Below are 15,469 nucleotides of genomic sequence, written 5' to 3' on the forward strand. Positions count from 1 at the left end.
ATGGAGCCGCTGAGTGCCTACGACGCCAGTGGTTTTGAAAAGCTGTGTTGGGCAATTTCGCAATTCGCGGTACAGGCGAATTACGCGTGCGTCAGTGAACGCGCTCTCGCAATGAAATTCGGGGCCTGTGGAATCGACTGCCTCCTGCGCCGTGTGACCACGACTATGTGAGCCTTATCCTCCGGCCCCCTTCTCTGTTTCCTTTGTGCAATCCATTAAGAGAGCCGGGACGTGCTTGTCACGAGAAAGAAATTGCCGGTCGCCCATTAAGGGCTGGAGGAGGAAACTGCACCTCCTGTGGCGAAACGCACTCCTACTCTCTCGGCTTCTTTCTTTTTTTTTTTTTTTTTTTTTTTTGCGAATAAAAGGCGCGTGCCCTGCCCGTTCCGGGTCCTTGGGCGTCCGTTCCAAAGCGAAGAAGCGTCCGATTCCAGCTTTCTTCTTGCGAGCTAGATTTCGCGACGCGTTGCGATATCGTGGACGATCTACGGTGTGCTTCTGCTTCTGGTCGCAGTCTGAGTTTAATTGTTATGTATATTGAACGTTGCGGGAAAAGCGCGTATTTAATATGGCTGACGTTGTTTTGACGCGTACTGTGCGAGCACGTTTTTCTTTTATTTTTACCCCTCGACACTAGCGCGCATGCGCATAGCCCAATATAGTAGTCGACAACGGCGGTATTCGACCGCTAGTGCGGCATGTTGTGCTGATGGGTCAGCGATTCGTTCATCAGCCGAGCCATCCTATATAAAATGTTTTCCACTACCACCACCACCACCACCACACCAGGCCGGGAGGAAATCTTGTACTGATCGAATAACCGGTGGGTACCATAGAAACCGGTACCCCCCCCCCCCCTTTTTTTCCCCCCTTTCCAATATATCAGTTGAGGTAGCGCAAGATAATAAGGAAAGGGGAGGGGGAAGCATACTCTGGTTCGAAAAATATTCGGAATTCCGCTGAAAATCTGTATTACGGTAAAATCATAATCGCGTAGTCGGCATGTGTACAGCGCCTACTTATACTAGCTCTTCCATCTATCCGCGCAAGCCTTTTTCAACCTTCTCCGTATACATACGTGAACGTTCGTGGGTTGTATTGAGCGCGGAAGAATGCATTGTGTATCGCGCACACAGCCTCGCGGGAGGCATAACCTTTAGCAGACGCATATAACCGGGTGAATGGCTTACCAAGCAGCAGCATCTATTTCTGGCAAATTTCGTGTAGTCGCAATGGCAAAGGCTTCGCTACCGTCAGCTCCGACAACAGTTTATAGCGGGTGGAATTTGGTTCGTGCTTCCAATATTAAACGTGCACGCGCCGAATTTCCTATTGATGAAAAATGTCTCCGAGTTTCGCTCGTTTAACGTCCTCATCTTGCTTCACTAACCTGGAGCATAGTGGCTTTCAGGTTTACGACAGATAATTATGGCCGCCAACGCATCCCGTGCAAGGTATAAAACACGGGGTTTAAATTAGCTCCGCGCCGGCGCAGTAAAAGAGAATTTGTTAAATACAGGCTGGATAAGGAGCGGGTGCGGGGCTTGTGACGTCTTCACCTTACAGAAATGAAAACGCTCGATATTCTCTACTAGACGGGGCCATATCGTTAAACGTAGAAATTTAAGGTTATTCGTTTCGCTAAACTCATATCGCCCTCTCGCAAAGACCTAAAGTCATGGGCGTGTGTTAACGCAAACACGCGTCGCGTGTGTATTCAAAGACAGTTTCATTTTTTTTTTCTCCTCGGGTCTATAGCAAATAAAATGTCGGTGACCTGTGATCTTAGGTTACACATAGAAGGGGCGAGCTCACTCATCGTTTTGCACCTCCACATCCCTCCCGCTTTACCCTACCACTTTCTTTTTCTTTTTTTTTTTCTTTATTCGCTGAGCGTCTACCAAGGTTGTCCGTTTTATGTCCGGATTCGGATATCTATAGGAATGGATGGTGCGTGCACGTGCCAACGTTTAGCAGTTGTCCGAATGGAGTTCGTTTAATGGGGCACCGTTTCATCAATTTACCACGCGCCGACGCGCGATAAATTGCAGTACTGCGGTGAAATTACGTCACCGCGAAGCTGAATGACCGGAGCGAGTTTGTCGTCACAACAGTCGTGTGTTCGAATAACAGTGCACGCTTTGTGGCCGTACAGTTCTCGTGAAGATTTACCGCTGTTTTGTTTTCACGGCCGCCGATTTGTCGACTCCCTTCCGTTGTAGTGCCTTCGTCGCCTCATAGAATGTTTCTGCTTCCCAAAGTCGTGCCGCATGACATATTATACCGTACAGTACATGTACAAAACATGGTTGCGCGAAAGCTTCAAAAACTCGACTCGCGTCCCACCGGTGTCTCGCTGAAAGAAAAACAAAACAAACAAAAAAGAAGACAAATAATTAGTTCTGCTCAGTGTCAAATTATGCGGGCGGGAAAAGGGGTTGGAACGTGGACAGATGTATTGAAGAAATATCTGAGTTCCTTCATCGCCACGTCCCACCGCTCTGGTTCAACGGTGAGGGCTCTCCACTGCTAATCGCAAGGAGGCGGGTTCGATCCCACTTGCGGCGGCCGCTTTTCGATGGAGGCGAAAAGCAAGCAATCCGTGTGCGATGTCAGTGCACGTTAAAGAACCACCAGGTGGTCGAAATGATACGGATCCCCCCGCTAAGTCATTCCTCATGATCTTGTGTCGTATTGGGACGTTAAACCCAATAAACCAAGCAAAACCTTCAACGTTGGGCGGTGCGTTTGTGCTGCGCAGAGCTCCGACGCAGTTAGTTTTAGTTGCCTAGATCATTCCATCTGCTGTATTGGTGGCGCACCACCAGCGTCGCCTGCTGGCGTTGTCACGTTTTTCCAAAGATGTCGGCCGGCGCCCGATGATTCTGCTAATTCTGTTCAATACTTGCATCGCCTTGTCGTGCTTGTGGTGCAAATGATGCATAAACCCCTGGTCCCGAACGGGCTTCTTTCCAACTCAGCTACCATACAGTGCCAATGTTGACACTTTGTATATGCCCCCCCCCCCCCCCTCCTTTTTTTTAATGTGTGTCACGGAACCTTACAGCATCAAACTTCCGCGTATTATAACACCTCGCTCTCGATGGATCGCTCACTCACTCGCTCGTTCGATTATGTCGAGCTCATCGGCACTGCATATCGCGTAGCTCCAGGTCAGGACACAGCATAGCATAGAAGCAGCAGTCGGTGGCGCTGCATCTTCCTGAAAACCGCTGCCTCTGGTGGCAGCGGTGGGCAGCGATGCGAAACATAAATAACGAACAAAGGCTGCCCGGTCAGGCGAACTGGGACAGCGGGGTTGACTCAGTTGGCGGTGGCCGCTTGTATCAACACTCCCAACTCGCACGCATTCCGCGTGTGTCTGTCCGTCTCTCTGGCGCGCTTTTGCCCGAAGGAAAGAGTTCCGTGTCAGGTGCCGCCGCTGCCTGCGATCGGGATCATTGACTGTCGCCGAAAAGAAAATGCCGGCCTCTGTTACAGGAACGCTTTCCATAGTCCGTGACGGGTGCCCCCAAGGAGGGTACGGGTGGATGGCGGCAGTATCAAGACTATACGGCTAGTTTGCTTCCATTGCCCTTGCCTATTTGTCGTCCAACTAAGCATTTTCATCTCCCTGTTAGTCTTGTTCCTTTCTCATCTCCCCCCTCTCCGCCTTCTTGTTTCACCCATGTATCTGCATTGTGTAACGCATTCAGTTTGTGTTGTTTTGTTTTTCCGCGGCAGGCTCGAACTAAAGCACACGTAAGCAGGCAGCCTCTCTTCCCACCACTTTTCTCCATCCGTCTCCGGCTCGTTTCGCGCCGCCGCTGCCGCCGCGGCAATTATAGGCCGCGACCCAGAAAAGAAAAAAGGGATTCTGCGGCTCACTTCCGCCACCGTGCGTCTGAGTGTGAGTGCGCGCTCGCATCACCCGTTGTTTCGGCAGCTCTTTCGCGCGCGATTCGCAGATGCACTCATATATACACACTCCGCTGTACAAGCTCAGCGTCTTTGAAGTCGCGTGGCGCAATAAGGCTGTACAGACGGCGTCAGCCAATGAGGGGGTCTCATTCGCGATAGTTTTAGCTCGTCGGAATGTTTCGTGATAGCCGGACGCGCTTGACTGCACTGCTGTCGCTACAGTATGCTGTTGTGATTGGCCATATCACCGGCCAATCAGCGAACCATTTTCCTATACACTCGTGGTTTAGCCCGTTATCAGCTTGCGTCACGCTAAACTGTTTCAGCTAGGCGGCTGTATACGATATGTAAGACGAGGGGTAGGGGGCTTCAATCAGAGGTGCTCCTCTGGCTGTCCCGGCACATTCGTGTGCTGTGCACGGTCCGGTGCGCGGCCGGCTGTCCGCTGCTCGCCTACAGGAACTGGTCGCTGCACCGACTGCACCCAATCTCGTGCCTACGCACTCCGATGGAGAAGGAACAAAGAGAAGAAAGAAAAGTCAAGAATGCCTGTTTCCAAAGCTGGGAGCTCCCTCGCCCTCCTCCGTTATTTTAAAAGTCTCGAGTGGCTGCTGCTGCTGCCGCCGCTACTTTGGCACTTGTTGGTCGCCGTTTTTTCCAGTTATGTAGGGCAGCGCGCGTTGGGCGGCGCGCCTTTTCGGCGCGAAGGACGAAGAAGGAACGCCGTTATGTTGCGGCGGCGCCTGTCGAACGTAGTGCGGACATCAGATAAATACGACGGGTGCGTGCCAGGCCTCAAAGAAGAAGAAAAAAAAAGGTTCCCGAGAGGACCATGTATATATATACGTACCGGCACGCACTACACGCGAGCTCTGTGTCCGCGTGAATTGGCCTCCACTGGAAGCGTGCCATTGTGCCGCATTCCACGGCGTGCGAATGTTCGGAGGTCATTCGCGCGCTCCGCTCCTTGTCCACTTGTCACGCCCAGTCGCTAGCAACGCGCTTCTCTTGTGCTGCTGCCGGTCGCTGCCTTTATTACAATACTATTTGTAGCGCCTGTGAACCATAGTATATAAATCTACCATTATTCTTTCTTTTTTTTTTTTTTTTTTTTTTTTCACTGAGTTTCGCGTGTTCTCTAAGTTGGCCCCGCACGCACAAATTCGCACGCGAAACTGGGCTTTCTGGGGTCTCCGGGGAAGGCGGTTATCCATGCTACGTGATACCAAGCGGCTTTACATCGATTTCGAGCGCGCTGCTCAAAGTCGCGGTAGAAGTGCGTCTTCGTTTGGCGTAAATTTGGGCTTTGCGGGAGAGTACGGAAGAGCAGCTTGGGCTTGTTGGTCGTTCATATTCAGGTAACAGCGCAAAAACCATGGACGGTACACAAGAGCAAGAACACACCACGAGCGCTCGTGGTGTGTTCTTGCTCTTGTGTTCCGTCCATGGTTTTTGCGCTGTTACCTGAATGGAGAGTACGGTCGACCAATACACCCTTCAGCGCGTGGGTTTGTTTTCGTTTTGACTAAGATCAAACTGTAGTTAATATGGAGCGTGTCGCACTGCTTTTCGATTTCGTTCTGCTCGGTGTCTGAGGGCGTTTGCAAATTCTCTGCGCGTTTATTCGTTCTCTGCGATACCTGCAAAGTCACGAATGGAACATCACATTCAGTGCGACCGTATTTGGATGGACTCGTCTTTATTCATTCTACTGATGCGTCTGCGAACGGTTATATCAACGCGTTATGTATAAATGTATAAAAAAAAGAATGTTTTTTATTGACTGTATAACTTAATTAATGTTAGTTTGTAGCGAGCAATTACGGCATCCCACCGGGCTTATGAGCGTCATAGTACGCTGACTCCGTCTCATCTACGCCTTATGTGCGTGCGGTCCGACGTTGTGGTGCGGACGGCGACGTTCGGGGTTTGTTCGGCACTCCTGTAATACGTGTCCGGCGTTGTATGGTCCGTGGAGCGGTGTTCAAATGATTCGTTGCCTTTATGCCCCCTTCCAGGCAGCGTCTTTCCCGTGCTCTGTCCACCGTGTCCTCTGATGGAGCTGGCGGCTACCGCAATCGCAACGGGTCAGTGAACGCAGCCGGACACCCCTCCCCGCAGACGCGGGGAAATAATCGTGCCGACATCGCATCGTCCGATTCTGCGGCGATTTCAACGCTCGGCTGCCATAACGTTCCCGTGGTCGTCGTCGTCGCCGGTGTGCCTGTATGCAGTGGAAGGGGGGAGTGCACGCGGACAGAGGAGGTCTCGCCGGCGGGCTGCATGGCCGTAATTTGTGCCTGTGGCGTCCTCCGTGCCGTCGTTTGCACGGAGATCCTCTCTGGCGACGGCTGTGCCTAGCGCGCGGACGCCACATTCGTGACCTCGATGTCCCCTCCTCTGCAGCTGAGATGACCCGCGCCGCGGCGACAATGGTCGGCCCAGCACCTTTTTCTCCTCCCCCTCCTATTAGCCTCGGCTCGGCACTGTATGTGCCACATAGACCACCGTTCCCTTACTCCACTTTGACAACTCCGTTCTCTCTCTCTCTCTCCCTTCAAAATGTGTACGCGGCAGAATCGTATAATCCCCGGCGCGATTGGGGGGAGTCGTCGCGCTCGCCCGTGTTCTCTGACGGGAATGCCGTCTTCGTCGAAAATAACTCGTCCTCCTGGGTCGTGTGGAGGAGGGCGGTGCTTCTGCGCCGAGATCCGCGATTCGCGTATGGCCCAGTTTCGAGATTGCCGACTTCATATCGAGCCTTTCTGTCTCTCGCGCGCCAGGGCGACGCAAAAGTGCGGGAACCCGATCTCTAAACCGATTTTCACCCGTGCTTCGAAACCCCAGAGCTGCCTATGTGTGCGCTGCACGGACGAGCGGACACGCTTAAGCCGGTGTCGTCCTCTTTCTTTTCCCTACTTGTGTGTGTGTGTGTGTGTGTGTGTGTGTGTGTGTGTGTGTGTGTGTGTGTGTGTGTGTGTGTGTGTGTGTGTGTGTGTGTGTGTGTGTGTGTGTGTGTGTGTGTGTGTGTGTGTGTGTGTGTGTGTGTGTGTGTGTGTGTGTGTGTGTGTGTGTGTGTGTGTGTGTGTGTGTGTGTGTGTGTGTGTGTGCGCGCGCGCGCGCGCGTGCGTGCGTGCGTGCGTGCGCGATTCGGTCCAGTTGGCGCGATTATGCTGGCATCCAGAGCCGAATTAGACGGCTTTGTCGGTACTAACAGGCTAGCGCGATACCCTGCCAATCTCTAAACATAATGCGTGTACTTGACCAGCTGTTCCACTTTTTTGCTATGCACTTGCAAGACGCGCGAGTTCATCTGGAGCAGTCCTCTTGGCTCAGGGCAGCATGTGCACTTTTCTCACGCATTAGCAGTTCTTTATGGGCACGATGAGTCACAAATTGAGAGCTTTTCTTATCCTCCAAGAAGAGCTAGATAAAATTTGAGGCGTACTTTAACATTGCTATGTATGCGTGGTTTCTTTCATTAAACATATGCAGGTTTATGAGTGCGTCGTCGACTGTGTAGACGTTCTCGTATCTCATGTGAAATTAACATGTGAAATTAGTGCCCTAAAGTATGTTCATTCACCACTGGCAACCGGCGGTGACCGTGCGCAACCCGTAATCGCGGCCTAACTTAAAATTATGGATTGTCTGGCCGTGGCTGCAATTTTGCGAGATCTGATTATTTTCTTTTCATCCTTTTCTCTTGCTTCCTGTGATTTGTGCCGCGGCATGTCAATATCAGTCGCGCCTTATCGTAACTGGCAATGGTGCCTGCCCATTTAAACATACACGTGGTTCAGAAGTCTTCTCAGTATATAACATTAGGTGCTTGAAACATATATGCAACCAGACCGCTAACCGCACTGACTAGGGATAGAGCAGCGCTCATAAGTTGCCGCTTTCCGCGTTGGCTTTATGCAAACTGAGCCAAGCATTCCTAGACTTGTTTGCCCAGCGCCTCCCAAGGACATGCTGGTGGAGTTCAGAGGAAAAAAAAAAAAGAAGAAGAGGAAGTGGGTGTGGAGGATAGTATCCAACCGTGTCTTTCCCCTTTTTATACAATCGCGGCTTCTGTATTTGAAGTGAATTCAGAGTTCTCGCACGGAAGCTCGGGCGCGCGTGTGTGTGTGCTTTACAGTCTGAGTGGGTGCGGCGACTGTTCTGCCGTTTTCCTCCAAAACGCTCAAAGCTTTTTTTACCTCGTTCAGCGTGTCCACTTTGTGTGACTGCGAAGCTCAGGTGGCTTTAAACTTCGTTGACGCTCGCGATTTCTTTTGTGTTCGTGAACCGCGCGCCTGACGTATAAGCACAGGTGTACGTTTCCTTTACATCGCGGTAATTAAAAAGCGGTGAGTTGAAAAGGCAAGAGAAGGAAGAAGAGAGCGCGGAGACAAAGCACTGTGCCCACTTTTCGTCTACTTTATCCGACTTCCCGAGTGATAGACATTTCTACGGGTTATTTCATCTGAGATTTGTGTTCGCTGTGTACACTCGTCGCTGCGCCTACCGCGTTTGTTCGACGTCTGCTGCTTTATACTAAGCATATATGACTATATAGTGGGTTAAATTCCCCGCGTAAAGGTCTCATGTCGATAGGGTTGCAACGCAAGAACGATGGCGTTCCGGCGCAAGCGCGAGCTGCAGCTCAAGGTGGTCCTAGTCCATACCGATTTGTCCGGCGTGCACTGTGCACGGCGCACTCACACATCTGTTACTTAGCTTTGGGATAAGGATTTAGAAGGCCTCTTTCATAAAACAAACAAATAAACAAAAAAGTATATACGGTTATCTGACATGTGTTGGATTACGCGCTTTTCTAAGCGCCCGCAGCTCAATACTCAGCGTGACGGCGGAGTGGCGCCTCCTCGCTCCCGCGGAGTTGCCGGTGGTGTATTCTCATGTGTATCCTTAACGGTCTCGGCCAGTATACAAACAAAGCTGTATACGGGATCGCGTGGCCAGGCCGCCCGGTTATTAGTGTCGGTATACGCCGCCGAAAAATCGGGGCGATCCGGGCCGCTGCGTGCGTATATGACCTGCGCACGCGCATCGCCTTTATATAAAGACCTTGCTCTGTGCGCGACCGCGTTTCAGTCTCTGTTGGTCATCTCCGAGGCCTGTATACGGAGCATCGCGCACCGTAGATGTGCTTCTCCGACTCTATTGTACTTGTTTCTCCTTTCAAAGTCCGTTCGTTGTGTGCGAACTGCCGGCCAAAGGCGCGCCACCGAGAAATTTGTAACCGCGAGCAAAAAAAGAAGCGTGTTGTCTTCATCTGGAGTTGCGTGTGTTCACTATATAGTCGCGTGGCTCTGCTACTTTCATGCGCGTGACCGGTCATGTATATAGTTGCTGGCCACCGCTAGTGGCTGGCCGGACAATGACAATGTTATGACATAAATATTAGGTCCGAGTAAGGTAAAAAGTGTGCGTGGCTGCTTGTATTGTTTGCCACTGGGTGTTCGTCACTGCGTGTGCTTATGGCAACTCAGCTTGTCCCCAAAAGGACAAACTATGCCCCCTTATTGCCTTGCGGCTTAGAATGGTACAGCCCGTGCCGGTAGCTGTTGTATATACTGCGCTTCTATAGAGCAGCAGAGTGTAATATATGTTTGTGCATTGTATTATATGTATACGCATGTGCACATTTATGCCTTCTTATTGCCTTGCGGCTTAGAATGGTACAGCCCGTGCCGGTAGCTGTTGTGTGTATTGCGCTTCTATAGAGCAGCAGAGTGTAATATATGTTTGTGCATTGTATTATATGTATACGCATGTGCACATTTATGCCTTCTTATTGCCTTGCGGCTTAGAATGGTACAGCCCGTGCCGGTAGCTGTTGTGTGTATTGCGCTTCTATAGAGCAGCAGAGTGTAATATATGTTTGTGCATTGTATTATATGTATACGCATGTGCACATTTATGCCTTCTTATTGCCTTGCGGCTTAGAATGGTACAGCCCGTGCCGGTAGCTGTTGTGTGTATTGCGCTTCTATAGAGCAGCAGAGTGTAATATATGTTTGTGCATTGTATTATATGTATACGCATGTGCACATTTATGCCTTCTTATTGCCTTGCGGCTTAGAATGGTACAGCCCGTGCCGGTAGCTGTTGTGTGTATTGCGCTTCTATAGAGCAGCAGAGTGTAATATATGTTTGTGTACTGTATTATACGCATGTGCACATACGTGACGACGGTTGTGACGCGCACGGCCGGCGCACCTTTTTCAACCTGGCAAATTGTGACTGATATCGCATCAAAAATTTCCTGCGCCTTATTTTTAGCAGTTCGCGCTGCCGAAGACTGGATTTTCCGGAGTCTTCTCCCCCTTTTCGTTCAGTTTTATTTCGGAACGAGAAATGCTTGTCGGTTATTTGGACGTCGTGAGCTTTCCCTCCGCGTATAGAAAGGAGAAAGCTATAGCGACCTCTCGTTTCCACCGCGGCTATACCGTTATTTTGATTCCGCTGGTCCTTGAGCGGTTTGAGAACGTTATCGACTTTCTTTCGTTCCTGCCTTCTGGGGGTAAAGCGCGAACTAGCAGAAGAGTAAATATCGGGGGCCGCGGTAGTGTGATCGAACTCGGTAGGTTTGCGAACACTTCCTTGCTAACCCCTCATATTTTAGCCGCATCGCCCGCGGCGTTCACACCAGCGCTGGCACCGCGCGTTGCTGCCGCATGCGTTGTTCCGGCATCGCGTCACGGTGTGCGGTTCGGGTTTCGCCTAGATCGCGTTCACGTGGCGCATGGTTCCGCTTCCCACTGCGCTGGGCGGAGCGAACCGTGACCAGGCGTCGCTGACAGAAAGACAAAGGAAAGCGGCGGGCACTATATTGCACTTCGTGTTCGAGTCGCTCGCGGTATTGGTTTTTCGGTATCGTTCTTTCGCGCCGCATTGCTTAACCGTCACACGGACCGCTAGGGTATTTCAGAAAGTCGGAAATACGGCGCTAACGCCTCAAATCAGCACTCTCTCTGAGCTATATATGAGCCGTTTTCGAGCAAGACTTCTAAGTTACCTGGATTACTGCGTAGTAGTTTTTTACACAAAGAAAAAAGTAACAGAGCGAGCGAGATAGCTCGTGTTATAGTCATATCGTTATTATCCTTCTGCGAGGACCCCGCCGGGGTGGCGCAGTGGTTACGACGCTCGACTACTGTTCCCAAGGACGAGGGATCGAATCCCGGCCTCGGCGGCAGCTTTTCGGTGGAGGCGAAAAGCAAGGCGTCCGTGTGCTGTGCGATGTCAGTGCAGGTTAAAGAACCCCAGGTGGTCGAAATTTCCGGAGTCCTCCACTACGGCGTCTCTCATAGCCTGAGCTGCTTTGGGACGTTAAACCCCACAAACCTACCAACCTTGTGCGAGGATTATCGAATGCACGCGTCCTGGTTTGTGGCAAAATATTGTGCACCGTGTTGAACGCATGTAAGGGGGATGTTGCTGTCGACCTTATTGCAGCTTTCACACTTTTTATCGTGGTTTAAAGGGATAAAAACCCATTGATCGCCTTTGCTGTAACCGGTGCGAATCATTCGCGCATAGAGGTCTTCTCAAGTGCGAATGTCCGCCGGGAACAAATAACCAGTTTGGCTGTGTAAGGCTTGTGAAGGTCGACAGCGTCTTTAAAGCGGCGGGATATTATTTTGCAGCGTTTACGGCGAAGTCGAAAGTTTCTGCGAAAGCAGCGTGCGTATACGTGCACGCAGGTAAAAAAAAAAAAAAAAAATCTATACCGACCACTTGTTGCGGGAAGCGCATGCGGTGCGCATTCAGACTCGCCGCCGTTTTTCTCCTTCGTTTTCCTCGCCAATGTTCGGGCATTTGATTACGTACGCACGGCCGCGCGCGTGGACTCGAGGATAAGAGCCGTGCGGCGTGACGGGAGAATTCCTCGCATTCCCACCGCGGCGACGCCTTTCGCGAACAGCGCTATGCAAATCGGCGCATACGGGGAGGAGCGATGTCGATGGGAGCAGTGAGACTGACTCCTAGGGAGCACGCCTGTTCACATTTTTACGCATGAGTCGAGCTTTTTTACGATTAAACTGCCGCCTGGTTAGGCATGTTCGTGACTTGGAATGGTTACCGTGAGGTGCGTGAACCGTAGTATTTATATTAAAGTAGGTTTGAGAGACCTTTGTGTAATTACTGATCGTTAAGAGCGAGGTTTTTGGCAAAACATCGCTGAAAGTGCAATTTTATATTTTGGGCTTGACGAAAAAAACAAAAACGGCGATGCTGCAGTTACGAAGTTTTGTGGAAATACGCCGCGTCATCAGCAAACCGCGTTGTCTCGCCGAGTTAACGACAAGAGCGAGGTCAGGGTTGAGCGTGTAGGCGAGGGCAGCTTTAATTTTTTCGCTTACGCCCACGTCTTCTCGGTGCACCGTGAACGACCCCATATCGTTCGGGCTTACATAGGGACTATTGCGTCGGTGAGGACTAGAGCTCCTCGGAGGACTTGGAAAGATAATGCAAGGAAAAGCTAGGGGGCGTCTGCGCTGTCGCCTACCAGCGTTTCTGAAACACCCCCGGAGCTCCGCTTACACCTTGGAGGGCTAGTGCGATACTCCTCTTCGCCGATGTTTATACTCTCCTCCGCGCGGCGTCGCGTGTGGGAAGACACGCGTGCTCCTGCATGGCGTAGCGACAATGACGGAATGTTAGTTCGCCATGCAGGCACCGACCGCTCCAAGCTCGCGTGTTGTGACTATTTTATCTCACTTTTTTCTTTCGTGCAACGAGGCGGGGTGAGTTCGCAGAAGCATACCAACGGCGCAACAATGACGCGCCGGCGGCAGGAAAGAAAACGAGCCTGGCGCTATTCAGCGGCGGCGTCGCATGCGTCAAGTGGCCTTGCTGGTCCGTTGAGCAACGTCCAGATAGCGTTTGCGCCCTTTCGCCGCTCTTTTTCGCTCGCGAACGTCTGGTGCGTGCGAGCGCCACCACCACTGACACCGTCGCTTTCGCAATGGACACAAAACTTTCTCGTTTGCACGCTGCAGTTTAACGTCGCATGTGGGTATAACCCTTCCCTCGCAGGTAGTATCGTGAGTCTGACGTCACCAGCTGACCAGGCCTGCCTGCCCTGGACTCCAGCTGATAAACATCCAAGCATCGGCAGTAATGGTGGAGCTTTTAATACCACGAACCCGTGCTTTGGCTCCGACGAGTACCCACTAGTTCGCCCGAAAGGCGTCGGACTTACCGTGTCTCGTGTAAAGTGTTCGATCCCGCTTGGTCTTCAGTGGTACTCCAGGAGGTTCGTTAGCCAGACAATGGGACAACGGCGACCGCTTCTCGCGGAACTGTGGCACATCCTCGCGTTGTTCGCCGCAGGTATAACGCCGTGGCACGTCGTCGTTGTCTTCAGCTTGCTCGTCGTCGCCGGGCACGGCCGATATCCTGGACAGACATTGGTCGTCGGTGTAATCCCCCTGGAGACCTCAGCTGATTCGTCGGCGCGCTGTTGGGTTTGTGCTCTCGCGCGCGTCACTCGTCGGTTCGGGAGTCGCTAACTGCGTGCCGCGCCGGCCAAAGTAGGGACGGGATTTGGAAAGGTAGCAGCAGGATTAGCTGGATCCTTGCTCGCACATGGAGAAGAAGGACTTGTCTGCTGCCAATGACGTCTCGCGAGCGCCGGCGGGGGTTCGGGAGACGCGTCTCCGTGTGGCCCTTGCGCAGGCCTTTGTGGAATGACGCTCGAACTGGTTGGGCCGGTTCCCGAGTGCGTCGACGCAGAGAGGGAGGGCCATGTAAGGGGTGAGGGTGTTCGCGCTTGGCTGCCGCCGCCACCGCCCGAGAGTCTTTGGGTAAAGAGCGCGTCGCCGCCGGTGCCGAACTGTTTTCTTTCTGCGTTTTCCAGCGTGCGTCACGCGTTCCAGTTAAAGCCCCCGTGGCTTCTCACGGGCGCGCCGTCGCTGGTTAGCGCACCGTTGAGGCACAGGGACCGGCTCGGCGCGGCGTCTTCGGGCGTCGCACCATCGGGTGTTCGCCCACGAAGCGGCCTGGCAGGAGGCATCGCCGACACGCTCGTATTTCCAGCCCCCGACCGCTTTTCTCGCCTTGTTTGACTGTCGCGCAGCGGTAACGATGACCTTGTCGACATGAAAGCAGAACCTTCGCGGCTCGGCTGCCTCCGGGCCTTCCTTTTCTTGTCCCCGCCGCTCGGAAATAAGATTCCGGCGCTGACGGAAATCGGAGCCAGCTGCATAGCGTGGGACCTCAACGCGCTTCTCTGTGTCGTGCCCCATGGCCAGGCCTTGACGAACAGGCGCGCTCAATTAAGCTGAGGCATGTCTCGTCTGTCGTTGTGCGCATTCGGTCCCCAGATTGTTGTGGTGCTTGAGAGCGTAGATAGTCCGCTGCGATAGCAGGGGCCGTACAGTACTAACCAGAAGCGTACCACCAGGACGAAGTGTACCCAGTAGTCCGCGGCGACAGCAGAGCCCGCACAGCACTAACCAGAAGCGTACCACCAGGTCGAAGTGCACCCAGCTGGCGCGTCGTGAGTTGCCGCTGCGAGCGGGGTCGCTCTGTGCTGAGCGCTGCCTGGCTTTGTTTTCCTGAAGGCCCTTGACCTCGCTTAGATGGCACTTTCGATGCGCTGTGCTTCGGGGAAGTGGTATGCGCGCGCCTGGTTAATGCGAGTCGTGCGCGGGGAGCGAAAGGCGTCTTGTTACGCCGGCCCCGGTTACGACGCCTCGCGTCGCCGTGGAGGCTTTTGCATTGTTGTAGGAGAAAAAAAAATGCATAAACAAAATTTCGTGTTTTTCGTTAGAGCCGAAGCATGGTGCGAACGGTGCTATTGTACTCGCCCGAAGAATCTCCGTCAAGCGAGTTGTGCACGGCGTAGCGGAGCGCGAAACTTGCGTCAGATTTGAAGGACACTGCGCCGGCGATGAACCTTTTTAGCCTGCTTATTACTAGTAGGTTCTGTTTTTATAGTGCGTAACAACCGGCTTAGCGGGTCAGGATGACGTCAGTGTTGCTTGGAGGTTTGACAGTTGTGGTCACGTTAGTGGCAATATCGTTCCCGTTGAAGGCAACGAAGACTGAGAAAGTAGCAAGAACCGTAATTATGGTGACCTTGTCGGTTGCGGGAATATGAAGGTAGTCGTATTCGGTTCTGAGATTATAGTCTTATTCCGCCTTCGTGAGGTACCCAAGTTGGAGGCTGTAGGTGGCTCTACTGACGGCGAGAGGCTGGTACTAATTTTATCGGTCTTTGAGTCCCAATCTTCGACTGGCGTGGCCGGAGATCGCCTGTACCTTCTACTTTAGCTTTTCCGGTTCAAAGGAGCCTAATGGCATGGTCGGCTCATCGGTTTTTTTTGTAGCCACATCCTCAGAACTCTTGAGCTGTTCACTTCTGGGAATTTCCGACCCGATATATACAGGCAAAGGTCCAATTGTGTGTGTTGTCGTATCGGGGTCGGTGGCTTCGTATCACATCCGACATTTCTGGAGAACAGGAAAGTCCGCACTGTCCCTTTCGTGTTATTAGCCGATCAGAGATGCGGCTGCCGATAGTGTCTGCAAA

The 15,469-nt window shown here is 52.3% G+C and overlaps 2 protein-coding genes across 2 annotated transcripts in view; one reads left to right on the forward strand and one right to left on the reverse strand.

Moving 5' to 3' along the window:
* The window catches only part of LOC146191174 (uncharacterized), a 28,280-nt gene extending 14,653 nt beyond the window's left edge, over positions 1–13,627 (reverse strand). The window contains exon 1 of the mRNA XM_084601649.1: positions 13,136–13,627. The gene's annotated coding sequence lies outside the window, so the exon portion shown is untranslated. The remainder of the gene's footprint in view (positions 1–13,135) is intronic.
* LOC146191171 (tudor domain-containing protein 3-like) overlaps positions 1–15,469 on the forward strand; it is a 151,488-nt gene that overhangs the window by 80,763 nt on the left and 55,256 nt on the right. The gene's annotated exons all lie outside the window — the stretch shown is intronic.

This window comes from Amblyomma maculatum, chromosome 4 (genome assembly GCF_055883805.1).
Source record: "Amblyomma maculatum isolate TAMU_Amacu chromosome 4, ASM5588380v1, whole genome shotgun sequence".
In the NCBI taxonomy this organism is placed as follows: Eukaryota; Metazoa; Arthropoda; class Arachnida; order Ixodida; family Ixodidae; genus Amblyomma; species Amblyomma maculatum.